This window comes from Mus pahari, chromosome 2 (genome assembly GCF_900095145.1).
Source record: "Mus pahari chromosome 2, PAHARI_EIJ_v1.1, whole genome shotgun sequence".
Taxonomy (NCBI): domain Eukaryota; kingdom Metazoa; phylum Chordata; class Mammalia; order Rodentia; family Muridae; genus Mus; species Mus pahari.
The window spans coordinates 95541677-95557473 of record NC_034591.1 but is presented as its reverse complement, the minus strand read 5'-3'; the positions used below and the strand labels follow the sequence as shown (position 1 = coordinate 95557473).

Below are 15797 nucleotides of genomic sequence, written 5' to 3'. Positions count from 1 at the left end.
GCTCGAACCTGGGGGACTACTCCCATGCGAACACCCCTCCTCGGGCGGGGAAAGGTGCCGGGTGCTGGATCAGCCTGGGGACTGCTGCCAGGTGAACACCCCTCCTTGGGCGGGACAGGCGCAGGAGGACCGGGACCAGACCTGGGTCCCTCCTCAGCAGTCTGCTCTCTCCCTTTATAACATTTTAGATTATGTGACTATTGTGTACCCAACACAGAAGCCAATCCTGGGTCAGATCAACTGATTATTTACTTTCTCTCTATAATGATGATAACTAGACTCCATATGCATACAGTCTCTGGTAGTTTGCTTAAGCCTTAGAATTACCAGACATACAATGGAATTATCAAGGAAAGCTTGGGAACTGGGGGCTGTTCCTTAGTTCACTAACATGGAGTGTTAATTCTTTATGCAGCAACTGTCTTGTTCTGTTAGCTTATGAGGGAAATAATGCTTGGTCTCAGTTTCTCCATCTTTAAAATAAAGGGGCTCAGTGGGAAAGGGTCATCAATAAAATAAAATACCTTTATTCTAAAATTATTCTCATGTCTGTGTGTATCTCTGTGTGTGTATGAGGATGTGTGGTATGCATCTTGAGGTCAGAGGTTGACATCAGATGTTTTCCACCATCACTTTCTATGTTATTTACAGATGCAAGGTCTCTTACTAAATCTGGTGCTGGCTTGCTTGTCTAGTCTGGGCAGCCAGCTTGATCTGAACAATCATTGTCTTTGCTGCAAGAAACAAACACATTAGACCAGCATAGTAAGTAAAAAGGGAGGTTGTCTTTTCCCAAAGGATGTTCCTTAGAACTCTTGTCAGGACAGGTGCATTGAGCAAGGGGTTCCTTGATCATAAATATATGGAGAACACTATTGATGAGGTGGTTGTCTTAAATAATCTCTGTGCTTTTGTATAATAGCTACATGAAAATAAAAATTGAAGCAAAGTCTGTTAAAATATGCCAACTTGAAAAAGGAAGACATCTTATGCAAGTAGCTCATAACAGCCTTATTTATTCTAAAACACTCAAAGACAAGTCATATAATATGTTTATTCTTAACATAGGCATTCTTAAAAACATATCATACATGTGTGATTATCTAAGTGTATCAATAATAATTGTGTCTGAAAATTTAATGCTTAGAAATGATATTTTATATGGTCTGGTCAGAGAAAATAAGAACTACAGGAAAAGGTATTTTAGAAGAATTAAGACTAAGTACAAACCAGGCGGTGGTGGCACACGCCTTTAATCCCAGCACTTGGGAGGCAGAGGCAGGGAGATTTCTGAGTTCGAGGTCAGCCTGTTCTACAGAAGGAGTTCCAGGACAGCCAGGGCTATACAGAGAAACCCTGTCTCGAAAAACCAAAGGAAAAAAAAAAGTCCAAGGACAAATTACCAATACATAGAACAACTAAAGTGAGAATTTCCTTGTTTACCTATCGTTTAAACAATAGTATAAAGCTGGGGACTGATATCCAAGATAGCCAAAGGTAGACCTATATAATGAAAATTGACAGGTAGTCACTTGGCTATTTCTGACATAATTAATAGGGTATTAAAGTTGAAATTGTTATGGTAGCTTTCTCTATGTTTCTCTAAAATTAGGGTCAAATAAGAAGTTCTACAGTAGGTGAATGAATAATCTTTGTCTCAGCCAGTATTAATGGATTATCATTCAGAGAAAACAATCATCTGGAAATGAAATTATTCATGATTTGGGGGAGTTGTTCAGGATCTTTCATATATATGTGTATGAATGGAATATAATATGATTATATATTGTATATCATATATTGTATATCATATCTCATATATTGTTTATCATATTTCACATCTCATATTTATATCACTATTCTATCACATGTCATAATCATACATCATATATCATAAATATATATCGTATATTACACATCNCATATTACACACTACACACTACATATTTCATATTACATGTANTATATATTACCAAATGAAAGGAACCCATCTGAAAAATTACTTACAGTATGATTCCACCAGTGGGACAACTTGGGAGGGAGTAAAATTGCAGGTAGAATATAAACACAAAAGGGTAATTGGAGTTTAGATAAATGGCTCAGTGGTTAACAGTACATACTTTTTCTGCAGGAGACTTGGGCTCAGTTCCCAGCANCCACATTGTGTAGCTCATAACCANNATATATCTCCCAATTAAGGGATCTAGNATCTTCTTTTAGCTTCCCCAGACACATCAATTTATGTGTANCCACACACATATACACATAATTAGAAGATTAAAAAAATAAACATAACAAGAGACAAATGATCATCAGGAAGTGAAAGATGTCAAGGATGGATAGAGCATGGAGGTATTTTAGGACAGTAGAATCATTCCTTGTGAAGCTATGNTTTGTGATACATGTGATTATATTATTTGTAAAATCCAAAGTATGCAACAAACCAAAAAGAAACTTTACTATAAATTTAGGACTTGGGGGATAATGATGGGTTAGTTTAGAAGGAAGATGATTGTGTGGGAAGCTGTAAACGATTTATAGATATTTCACTCTCCATTCAGATTTGCTGTGAATCTAAGGTAGAATCCCTATTAAAAAGAGACATTTCTCAGGAGAACATCACAGAAACAAATTTCCAAAGCTGACAGACTGAATAAGGGCCCAAATCTACAGAGTTCTGACATTTAAATGTATAAGCTCTAGGTGTAATCTTACTTAAGATTGTCAGTGTTNTTTGGGAGTCTTTTCTAAAAAATCTAGATGTCACACCATTGCAGATAAAATTATCCTTAATTTATATGATACTTTCCCATTTGAACACAAAAGTGTGGGTTTAACAATACTCTGTTATTTTTTGGCATTTATATTTTGAATGAATGGAGACATGGAAGACTTATATTTTTCTGAGGGCTGTATATAAGGTCAACAGTTTGAATGCAGAAAAGTCAAAAATGTAAAAAAATCCNAGCCACCAACAAAGGAAATAAAGATATATGAAAAAGATACAATGATAGCTTTGTGGAGTTCAGTGACCGATATGATATTATATATAACGTTTATACTATTAATTGAAAAAAATGAGAAATTTTATGTTCTGTTTGGATTTTTCAATAGAAAGAGGCAGGAATGCTTCCCTTCTTTCAAAATACAAATGAGTTATTAAATTTCTTGGAAGTAGAAAGCAAAACTATTAGCTGCCATTTGCCTGACTGTGCCTTAAATCTATTGCTTGAATAATTTCCTTAGACAATCTGACAGACAAAAATTTGGTACATTTTGAAAGCATGAGATAGACCCAGGGTATGAGAAATTGAAGATGGTTTTGTAGCGTATTTATAATTAACACTAATTTAAACATTTCATGAACAAGAAGCTTACAAATTACTTTCAAATTTCTTCCAATAATATCTTATAGTCCTGATATCCACTACAGAGATATCCAAGGGAAATCTCATTTTCACAGAAAAGCACATAGTGTAGACTAATTTGTTGCCAATTAAAGCAGAATTATAAATGTAAGCCTAATTAGCAGAACCAAAAAAAAATCTATATATTTCAGTTTAAATTCTCCAGATTCACCCAAACAAGTAGAAAAATATCACAGTAATATCTGGACAGTGGTGACACACGTCTTTTATCCCAGCACTTGGGAGGCAGAGGCAGGTGGATCTTGGATTTCTGAGTTTGAGACCACTCTGGTCTTCAGAGAGTTTCAGGCCAGTTAAACCTTGTCTCAAACAAAACAAAACAAAACAAAACAAAAAACAAAAGTAAAAAATCTGAGTAATAACATCAGGAAAAATACAGCCCTTTGAGTATTCCCCTCATTTAACTGGTACTATTTAGCCCTTATTCTGGGAATATTTAAAATTTAAGGTGCCCATTGTTTCCTGGATAGCGCCATGTAGCTCTGATATAGGGTTTCTCTGCTTTTATAGAAGCACTTCACCAGCCAGTCTCTTGTCAGTTCCACAATACAAGATCTTGCAAGTGCTTACTCTAAACCAATGCTTTTTTTTTTTTTTTTTTTTTCAAACTCTAGCTGAAGGCCAGCAGCCAGTCTCCTCCAATTCATGGGGGTCATATTATAGCACAAATTCTTTAAGTGGTCTGTATATTTTATATATTTAGTCCATCAGTTTTGTTTATTTGTTTACTGTCCCCCTTCCCCACCCCTGAGTATTTCTTCAGTTTCTATAGGCTGAGAGCAAAGAAAAGACTGTGAGGAAAGCTGGCCTGTCTGCGGTGCTACTGTCCGTGGTCCTGAAGCACAATTGTGTGATAATGGTGTTTAGAAATCATCAGTTTGCCTGCATTTGATGATATTGTCCACTTTTCCCTAGACGTTTTAAATGTAATCAGTGGTTATGAGAAAGGAAAACATAGTCAAGAATACATTGAGGAAGGAAGAAGAGGGGCATAGAGAGGTAGTCTAGAGATAGTAAGACACTTGAGTTCCATGTAATTTCCTAACAACTGAAAACGTTCAATTTGGGAGCAACAGTGGGTGAAAATACCGCGACACAGCCAAGGATAAAAGGGCATTAGCAATGCGTGTATCCAGTGATACAGGGTCATTTGAGTATAGCAGGAACAAAAGATCCAATGGACCAGGATTCCAGATGGAATAAGTGTAGGCTATATTCCAAGTTGCCAGCTTTCTTCCACTTTCCCCCCCCCCCCCCGCTTTGATGTAGTACAGACAAAGCCAAAGTTGTCAATCGGCACTGTGATCGAACAAAGACAATTGTAACTTATGCTTCTTCCTGTATTTAGCGGTGTACTGGTGTACTGTTTTTTGCTTCTAAGCAAATCTCGCCGTTAGACCCCATCACCAAGCTCCCAGTACTTCTCACTGGCAAGGTACTCATGTCTCTATGCATGTTCCCAACTCATGTAACCCCGATGAAGACAGAGAGTGACCTTAAACATTTTGGATACTTCAACATGCCTAGAGTGCTTAATAATGATAACTAAAATGCCTATCACGGGAATTGCGTTCACAGAGGTTTGTTTAACAGCCACAGCCCTGATTTCTCTAACAGTTCCATCGTCTTTTAGGTTCTCTGGCATTCGGGGCTACAGGTCCACCTGGGCTGCACCGGGCCCTGGCCTTCTGCTGCCACGTGGTACGGTCTTTCTGAGTGCGGAACCCCATCCTGTCCTCCATCCCCTATGCAGATCATTCAGGAGTCCAGCCCCTCCCTGAAGGGCCGGCAACAGCTCCTGGTCCCCGCCCAGAGGGTAACGCTATTGCCATGGAGACGGCACCTGCGCCCTCTGTGGCTCCTTTCTCCAGTCCCTCCCCTCCGGCGCTCCCGGGCGGCGCGCCCGCGTGCCCATCCTCTAGCAGCCCGGGCGAGTCGCGGGCACGAGCGAGCGAGCAAGCAAGTGAGCGGCCGCGCGTGCGCACTGACCACCTCCCCTAGCGGCGATCCGGGCCGCTGCCGCTCGCTTGGGCAGGACGCGGGGCGGGCGGGGGGAGGGGGGAGCGGCTTTGCTGGCAGCCCTGAGTGAGGCGGAGACCCGGGCGGAGCGGGCGGCACCGCACCTCGGCCAGAAGCAGCTGCAGCAGCTGCCCTAGTCCCCACCGCCGCCTCTCCAGCAGCTTCTGTCATTCCGCGCCAGCTGCTGCAGACAGAGGACGAGGAGGAGGAGGCGAGAAACTCCCACCGACCCACAGAGGTGAGTCCGGGGCAGAGCATCCTCCATCCTTGCCTGCCTCCCTCCCTTCCTGCCTCCCTCCCATCCTCTTCGTCCTCCCCTCCCTCCCGCTCTCCAGCCCTCCCGCCCTCATCTTTCCCAACATCCCTCTCTCCTCTCCGCTCCTTTCTCCTTTCCAGCCTTTCTTTCATCCCTTTCTTCTCTCACCCAGCCCTACTTCCTTCCCACCCTTTCTTTCTTCCCTGTCTTCCTTTTAGACACTCACCCTTCAGCTCATCTTTGCATACCTTTTATCTATCTTCTCTTTATCACCCCTCCTTTTCTTATCCTCACCCCCTTCCCGGAGGGTGGGATGGTGGGAGCATCCTTGCCTGGAACAACTGTCCGGATTCGGAGGTTTCTTGAAAATTGGTTTCCTGTACCAAGAGAGGCACGCTCGCGCAGAGGATGCCCTGCAGTTCTTTACATTGTCAAAATTAAGGGTCAAGTTGGACAGAGTACTGGGAACTGGAAGGAATAGAGTCCAGGAACAATCTCTGGATATGTGCTATAGAGGGTGGGGGTGGGGAGGTTGTCACTTAGATATGTTTCCAACCGTCCCCCACTCCCCTCTTCAACACTTTCTTCCTTTCTTTTTTTCCCCCGGGGATTACACATTCCCAGTGTGTATCACACTAATTTAAAACCCAGCCTTTTCTGCTGCGATTGTCGTCTCCATGAGAAACCACAAGGAAAGAGAAGCCTGGAAGGGAACAAGAAAGAAAAGAGGGGAGGGGTGAGGAAGGTTGGCAACAGTGGAAGCCTGAATCTCTTCCTCTAGGCCTTTCTGGATTGATGTTTTCAAACCACCCGCCTAATATTCAGCTTGGACTTGAACCTGTGTGTCCTTGGCTCCGGCACTACTTCACAGACAGAAACTCTCTCAACTTTAATACCGGTGCATTAAACATTGTGTTTTGCTTGGTATGCAAAACACCCGGAGAACTTGCTTTGAGGAAATAGAAAGATTAACACTTTTTCTTCATCCCTGGTTAACTTCAAGACACTGAGAATGGCTAGCCAGCTATTGAAGAATGAGGCTGTACTCTGCCGTTTTGTAAACATATCATTTTGATAGCTTTAGCTGTGTGATAGGATTCAGCACAGGAACCCTCAGTCCTGCTCAGCTGCCTTATAGAAAATCCTGATATTTTGGTGGGAAAATGTTCTGAGTACTTATTCCTAGATGTACTTACACTAATGGGAAAGTTGAATTAGCTCTGGGAGGATTGTTCCTGAGAATTTTAAATTTTCGGTCAGTTTTGCATCAGTTGCTTGCACTGAATCTTGTGTTTCACATTGCTGTCTTCAGTGTCACTTCAGCACATTTCAGTCTTTATCAAGAATGGCAAGGCAGTTTTCTGTTTGCAAATGTTTCTGAGAAGCTTAACTTATACACGATGGCACAACCATGCTGCTTCAGTATATCGTCTCAGGACGTCTGATTGTGTGCATAAAAATAAACTGAAAACTCAAAGACTTAGTTTGCCCCATTGAGATTCTTCTGAATGATTACACCTTCCCCAGCCTTAGCTTTACCGTAGTTAATTTTCTTGTATAAGTAGCATGTATAGAGGGACCAATGCTGGATTCACTGAAGTTACAGTCAATAACTATAGTATGGAGAAAGTCGTAGATTTATTCCTCTTGTTGAAATTTTGATGACATTCCAGCAGTGTAATAGGCACTTTTACATTTTATGTGACTGTAAAGTAGGAGTTGAGATGAAGAGAATTGCCTTCGAAAGTGACAGAGTGCCAACCTGCCTAAATGACTGATACTGACGGTCATGGGGATTAGTATTTGGAAAGTATATGATATTAGCAAACAAGAGAAGTCTCTCCCCTTCACCTTCCCTGGAGGAATGCAGAGCCTTTCATGGCTTCTCAGGCTTATGATCCATGTGACAGAAGGTTGGTTAGAGTATCCATTACTAATGTCTCCTGGAAGAATTGTGCTCAACCATGTATGTGTTGGAATGGTTATACTAGTTGACAGTGAATCCCATACAGGTGTGTTTTTGGTGTTGCTGTTTCTTTCCTCGCCCTAAGTTTCAGCTGTGGCAGTCATATATGGTGATAGTAAGTTTGTTTGGTTCTAACTTACTGTCAAAGGCCACTCTGCCTGCCAACCTATTACACTCGCTTTATGGAGTTTTGGGTGTGGGAGGAGCAGTTCCTCACCAGCCTGCTTTTTCTGTTGCAAATCTTCCTCTCAGAAGGATGAGGGAGTGTTTCTGATAAGAGTACAGTGCTCACTATGAAATGAAAGGCACATTTTATCTGACTTTTGTTTATAAATATTCATCAATATTGTGAAAGAAGGGGGAAGTTATTAAAGAAATAGAAAATGAAATATTTTGTTTACGACAATATCTTAGGAGAGTAGATGAGTTAAATGAATAAAATATGAGGTAGAAAAGGATTTAATGCATAAAAAGGCAAGTTGATGTAGCTGGGGTGTAGCTCAGTGCTAGTTTTCTTGCCCATCAAGAGCCAGCCCTTGGTTTGTTCCACAGCACCCCCAAAACAGAACACAAACAGCAAAAGAGCAGCTTGATCCCCTAACTAACAAACACATTTGCATACATGCACTACCTTTGCATGAATTTTATTTCTGGAAGCATCTGTTTTTAATTGCATTGGACCTTTAAAATACAAATAAAGAAGACCATGCAGAACGTGCTATGGACCCTCACATGAAATATTCCACGTATATTCTGTATATGTCCCTCCCTTCAAGCTCTTAACACACATGCAAGCTAATGCTGAGTAGTGTGAGCTGTCGAAAGAAGTGGAAAGAAGAAAAAGACACTGTCTTTGGCCTCAGCTTGTAGGATAGTTGAAGATAAAACATAGCTGCATTAGGTCCAGTTTCACAGCTGCCAAGAGCCAGATCTTTGTAGAAAGCTTCCAGACTGAGTTCAGCTTCTCTTGCTTAAGAACACCTTGTGCTTTACCTGCTTTTTAAGAAACTTGTTTTATCAATGATATGAGATTATGATTCATGGAGTTTGCTTAGAGGTTAAATCTGTTAAGCACAAAATTTGAAGCAAAATATGTTTTTCATTAGCATTATTTTAATTAGGAGGGCAGGTTTTAAAGCATTCTAACATTATATAGAATTATGCACTGCGGCTATGGAAGAGAGACATGACAGTAGTTCTGACGGGGTGAGATGTCTGTGTGACCAGGAAAACTGTTTTGTTTAGTAGAAGCATTCAGTTTTGTATGGAGATCCCAGAGAAGAATGTCAAGCAGCATGGAGCAGCATGGAGTCAGAGCAGAGATGGAGGAGAAAGCCTGGTGTGATGGGAGAGAGGCATATCAACTAGACTGTTCATTGTCTGGACTATAGGACAAATTGGTGAACACTTTACAAGGTGTTAAACATGTCGTCATAGTAAATATTCTACCACCTCTTCGACAAGTCAATTGATTGGGATCCACATTCTCCCTGAAGATTCAGTTACCCTTCATCTGGTTTTTGGTTTTATTTCTATGTGATTGTATCTAGTACTCCATCTTTCCATAAGACACAGAACTCAAAGTCTTTCCCACAGGCAGACTCACAATATTCTTTTCATGGATTTTCTTTAAACTGTGAGACAGAGAAAACACTCGACTTTTGCTAGATAATAATGGTTAATACATTTGTTATCATACCTCCCTTTCCTTACCCCACAGGTATTCGAGGACTATATCTCTGTGAAGACGTTCTAATTAACGTATGCAGAACTTCTTGAAGTATTTACATTTTTTTTTGAGCTTTATGCTTTACTCATGACATTACCTAATTACTAATTTTTCTTTTCACAGGAATGCAAAAAATATTACAGATGCCAATAGAGAGAGTGCTTTTTATGTGTCTTATTGGTATATTAACATGTGGTGACAGAAAGAAGAGTTGTCTGAAATTGTCCTGATCAGGTTAAATATGTGTACAAGATGGAAGGACAGATAGATGTTTATAGACAAACATGGAAGGGTGTTAGTCAACCTTCACTTTTGGTTACAGTTCATAAACAGTGACGTTTCGCCATCTAACAGTGAAAAAGATTGAAATTGAATAACTGAGTACCTTCTTCTGAAAACATGTTTCCAGAAAATTCTCTCTCTCTTCCTGTGCAACAGAGTTCAAAGTGGGCAGTGATTATGTGCTTATAAAGTGGTTCTGCTCTGTTTTTAATGGGTGCACACAACTTCATTTCTTTCTCCCTAGTAGTAAAAAGTTTACATAGTGGTAAACCATTAAAGTTACATTAGTCATAAGCAAGTGTAATTTCCAAAAATGAATACTGTTTAAACTGTAATGTTAAAATGTTTATTATTCTTATTATCATCACCATTATTATTTTATACCTTCACACATATAAGTCACACATATAAAGAACTCCATTTCCTTAACATAACTCTCCCCACAAATATCCCTCAAATATGCTGAGTGTTTTGTTTGTGACCCACTGAGATTAACTAGAACTGTTTATGTGACAATGGTCTAGAAGGGTCCACTGGATATACTGGGATGAGCAAATGAAGGGCAAGTAGCCCCTCTATCTTGGATGGATTGTTGATGATGCAGGTCTTGTGGATGTCTGATGCAGGTAACTACAGATGTGAGGTCATGGTGATAATGGCTGTGTGTCGTCTAAAGAATGACATTTCACAGCCATTTCTATTTTCTGCCTTTTATACACTGCTGCCCCTAGCTTCCAATGTTCTGATTCTTAGAGGAGTTGGCATGAGTGACTTGTTTAGGGATGTGGTGGTTTTATTTTCTACTTGGAATTCATTTTCTGTATTCTTGAAAGATTCCACAGTCTAAATAAAATATTTCAATTGCATTATTTCTACTTGGTTTTGTGTTAAAGCAACAGACAACTTTGAAAAACAAGATGTTAGTTATTTTCAGTTTCCTACTATGATTTTTTTGCCTTTAAATTTCAATTTGAGCACAACCACAGATATGTATTTTACAACTCTTTGAAATGATTGCTTAGGGCATATTATAAAGAGACAGTGATAGTCTCATTTTATAACACTTAATATTTCATGTCTTTAATTTGAAAAATGATACTATTACTCATTTTGATTTGAAGGCTTGATCCATAAATACAGCTCTTACATCATTACTTTCATGTGTATTAACAATAGGAACGTTCTTATGTGAAATGTAATTGTTTTCCCAGCAAAAGATATTTAACAAATGGGATGATTGATTACAGATGACACAAATGAACTAATTTTGTGTATTGATCCATAAAATTTATAACTGCTGATCACTTAAGGGTGTCCTATATTTTTGCTGTCATAATAATAGAACCCATGTTTTAATTGTTTTAATACACACACACACACACACACACACACACACACACACACACACGTGTATTTATCTTTCCTGTATCTGAATATGTTTTGTTTTCAAGGTGTTCATGTGTTTGTGTGTGTGTGTGTGTGTGTGTGTGTGTGTGTGTGGTCATATACCATGGCTCACATATGGAGGTCAAAGGGCAACCTTGGTTGTCAGTCTTCCATTTTGAGATGGGATAACCATTGTGATACTCCTTTCTGAAACCCCTGTTTGTAAGAGTTATAGGATTACAGATACATTTTAATACTACTGGGGAATGGGGTGCAATGGAAATGTTCATACTTGTGTAGCAAGCATATAATTTATCTTGTTAGCCTATGTACACATACATTTGAATATACATATATAGTTTAACAAATAGCTTTTAGAATTAAAACATGACTGAGAAATGAATGTAATTCACACATGGCATGTGTGGCTGTCAGAGTTAGATGGAGTCATTTGTCTTTGTCATGTAGTTCCCAGGGTTTGAACTCACAAACCTTTACAAATAAATTTCTTTCACTCCATGGAAAGCCCGCCTTCATTAATTTTAGCAGAAAACTTCTACTTACACTCCCATGAATGTGTGTGTGTGTGTGTGTGTGTGTGTGTGTGTGTGTGTGCAGAGATCAAAAGTTGATGTTAGATGTTTCCTTAGATCCTGCTTGACTTCATTTTTTGAAATGGAGTCTCTTACAGAGCTGAAAACTCACCAATTTTGGATAAGCTTGGTAGCCAGCTTTCCCAGGGAAGCTTCCCGTTGCTTACTCTGGATTGCTGAGATTACAGGTCGTTACCATACCTGCCCAGCATTTCAGTGGATGTTGTGGACAAAGATTCAGATTTGTGCACCAGCCTCTTTAGCCACTGAGCCATAGCTCCAGGCCAGGTGTTTCTTTTTCTCACACAAATGAGGAAAACTTAAAAGCCACAGAGTGGGGCTATGGAGGTACCACGGTGACTAAGAACATTGCTGCTCTTGCAGAGGACCTAACTCCCTGGAAGTCCATTCCCAGGGGATCTGAAGCTTCTTTCTTCCATGGTTACCTGAACTCATCTGCGCACCCTGACACACAACACATGCACATTCACATAACTGAAAATAAAATCAAACCCGAAAAAACACTGGGATGCCACAACATTAATCATGAAGTTTCTAGATGAAAATGGCCAACATCAAGTGTAGGTGAGAATGTGAAGCAACTGTATACAGCACTTACCCATGACTGGTAACAAGGTAATATATTGGAAAAGAGTTTGACACTTTTCCCAACTTTAAAATTGCTTTCAGTCCATGACTGAGAAAAATAAAAAAGCAAATAACTTTTGTATTAAAAACTTGTTATAGCTTTATTCATCGTATCTTTAAAATTAAAACAACTGGAAGTCCTATCAAATGCCCATCTATGGTTATTTGTCTCAAAAATTTAGCAAAGTTCCTCCTCCTCCTCCTCCTCCTCCTCCTCCTGCTGCTGCTGCTGCTGCTGTTGCTGCTGCTGGTGTCTGTATAAGGTCATCAGTATACTTTGAATAGCAGTTGTGTATGACCTGTCCACGCAGGGAAAGAAATGCATTTGACATGGTCAGACATTGGTGGGATGGGTCTTGGGTATAAAACTGTGTTCAGTTCTTATTGCCTGGCCTGCTCTGGCCTCTCTGTCAGCCTCATGCACTGCCAGTACTAGGACAGCTGCTCTAGTTTCTAACAGACTGCAGGCAGTAGCCTCTAAATGAGGGAACTTTTGCCAGAAGCCATCCTGCAGCATGCTCTCTTATCTGACTGCTCAGCACTGGGCATAGCCAATGGAAGGGTTGATGAGCAGAAGATCTTGCATGGCTGGTAAGCCTTGCCCTTTGTTTAAAGTGCAGCTGCACTCTTGGGCATTTGGAAGGAGCCTGAAATAAAAGGTTCTGTGTGTTTTGGGAGAGCTTATTATTTGGGTACGTGGGTAAAAACAGGTATCAGAAGGTACACTGGAGCAGGAGGAAGAAATTCACAGGCCAGCTCAAAGCCTGGACTGGATGGGGAGGGAAAGGAATTTAGATTCAAGGCAACAGTTGAAAAGTGGGCAAGCTCACAAATATTTTCAAGTAGTGTGAAGCAAGCAGGACCCATGGGGTTGGGACAGGAGGTGAACGTGAATGTTGGCAATAGTCTGGGTTCCAGGCAAGGAAGCTTGATTGCAGTTTGCCCATCTGTGAAATCAGGACCTCAGGCAAGAAGGTTTACATGTTTTGCTTGTTCAGGATGAAGCCAAAACAGTAATTATCCTAGCATTGTTTTCTAAGGTCTTTTTCATGGATAGAAACTGTAGCTTCTTTTTTCTAACTTTTATTATTATTATTATTATTATTATTATTATTATTATTATTACAGTCTTTTCACAAATACTTGTTGATCAAATTAAGTCTCTGGGCCCATTCCATTTTTTAACAAATACTACAGGTTTCAGTTCTAATAAATCAGTCATTTGTCAAATACTTTAACATAAGGTATGGAAAACGTGTGTGTGTGTTGTGTAGAGCATCAGCTCAGAATCCATATAAGAATAAGACATGAAATTTGATCTCACATATTGACAGCCTACACACAGATATAAAATATTCACCTGAGCAGCGTAATGGTACACAGTAGAGTGTGGAATTCTCTGCTAACTCTGCTGTGAAATGGCTCAGAAATCTAGTCTTTCACTGAAGGAAAACTCAGCTCTTGGAATAAGAGTACAGAATTGAAGGTGCTCTTACATTAACTTTCCCTCAGTCCTGCCTGGGTCTGGGGACTGGGGCAGAGCTGTTCCTGCAGGGTGATGGGATCAATGCTTAGCAGTGGGAGAGATAGGAAAACAACATCAGAGAGACAAAAGGCTAAGGCTCTGATTGATATCTGCTGAGAAAACAGCTGCTAAGGGAAACCCAGGGAGGAGACAGGCTGGGAATGCAGAAATGTTGACACATAGTGTACATGGAGGTATCTTAAGAATGAAACAAGGGATACATTGTTTCAAAAGAACACTGTTTGTCTTTGATACTGACACAGTAACACTACCTACTGTCCAGAAAGTGACAAGGAATCCTCCAGTAGAAAACTCAATACAAAACAAAACAAAAAAAGTAGTCTAACTAACTGCCCAGTGAATATTTGGTAAATTTCTAGTCACCATCCCCCACCCACCATGAGTATATTCCAGTTTATTTTATAGTGATATCTTTTGACAGCATTACTTATATTGTACCATTTTGTATCTTATTTTGAAACTAAATGCACATAAACATTCTCTGGCATAATAAAATTTGTACATATTTTGGGGATAATATCACATTGATTGAAAATTATATTTATAGTTTTTGAGTATATACAGATATAAAATGCCTGGTATGCTTTGCCTTCTAGTATGATCTATGCCATGGGCAAAAAACTGAGTTTAGGTAGCCAATTTCTATGGTGAATGTGCTTATTAGTAGGTATGTAAACAGGTGAGCACATGGACAGACAGACAGACAGACAGACAGACACACACACACACATACACACACACACGAAAGAACAGGTGCATGCACATGCAGATGCACAAAGGCTTTCTTAATTGAGGTGATATTCTTTACCTATGTGTCACATTGTACATCTAGAAGATCAGAGCTCAGGTCCCAGACCCCTCATCAGTTAGCTTACAAAGGCCTATAACTCCACTTCCCTTTTCCAGCCTCCAAGTAAACTGCATTCACGTGGTTCATATATACACTCAACACACACATAAAATAAATAAGTCTTTTAAAAAAGGAAGCTATCACTCTACAGGTATCTGATTCTGTCAGTCATTATTTCCCACTGTTGTTCAGTATGGGCCTCTTTGGATTCTTGAATCTTTGTGCTTCCATAGACAGTTTGTTCTGCTGGTTTACTATTTCAGGCAAGGCTGAAAGAAACATCCTTACACAGTTTTACTTTCCACATGGACCAGCGCCTTTTGTTGTAATCCTGCTAACTACAACTGCTAGTTCAGGCAGTGTGCACACTTTCTACTTTGATAGTTAATGCCAGGTTTCTCTTAAAACAGTACATGCATTCTGTTCCACCTGTGAACATGAAGATTCCTGATTGCACACCTCTCTGTAAAAACAAGATGATTGTGCATATATAAAAGTTTTCTAATAAGTATATGGAAGGTATAGATGTCTTTTATATGATACCTTTTTTCCTGAGATTTCGAAAGCATCTTGGTATTTCTGTGAAATTGTCTGAAGGTTGTTTCTGCTGACCGTAGTATCTGTGTCTTTAGATTGAGCCTTTTCCATGATTTCTCTTTGTATGTCTTGCTTATTTTCTGGGTAAAGAGAGTTTTGTTATCATTCTAGAAGTCATGATAGAATGTCATAGTCCCTGTAGCATAGAGTATGTTGGGGAATCCAAATGGTTTTCTTTCTCTGAGGCTTCATATTTACTTTTATTATGTCCCTTTAAAAAGTCGACTGTGGTGGTTGAACAGTTACTAAATTTCTGAATGAGCATTTGTGTGTGTGTGTGTGTGTGTGTGTGTGTGTGTGTGTGTGTGTGTGTGTGTTTTAACTTTCATTCTGTCTTGAAGGTAATTCTGAGGGAGAAGGGATGGCAACTTTTTGTTATAATCCTGTTAGTTTTCAGTTTTTGTTCCTGAATCTTTCAATTTCTTCACAGAAGGAGATTGTACTGGCTAGCTCTGTGTCAACTTGACACAGCTGGAGTTATCACAGAGAAAGGAGCT

General features: G+C 39.8%; 1 protein-coding gene across 2 annotated transcripts in view; it reads left to right on the top strand.

Moving 5' to 3' along the window:
- The first annotated feature begins 5405 nt into the window (after positions 1–5405).
- Ctnna2 (catenin alpha 2) overlaps positions 5406–15797 on the top strand; it is a 1093074-nt gene continuing 1082682 nt past the window's right edge. Inside the window, exon 1 of one of the 2 annotated variants that reach the window (XM_021190430.1) lies at positions 5406–5685. The gene's annotated coding sequence lies outside the window, so the exon portion shown is untranslated. The remainder of the gene's footprint in view (positions 5686–15797) is intronic. The other variant, XM_021190425.1, reaches the window with a different exon arrangement.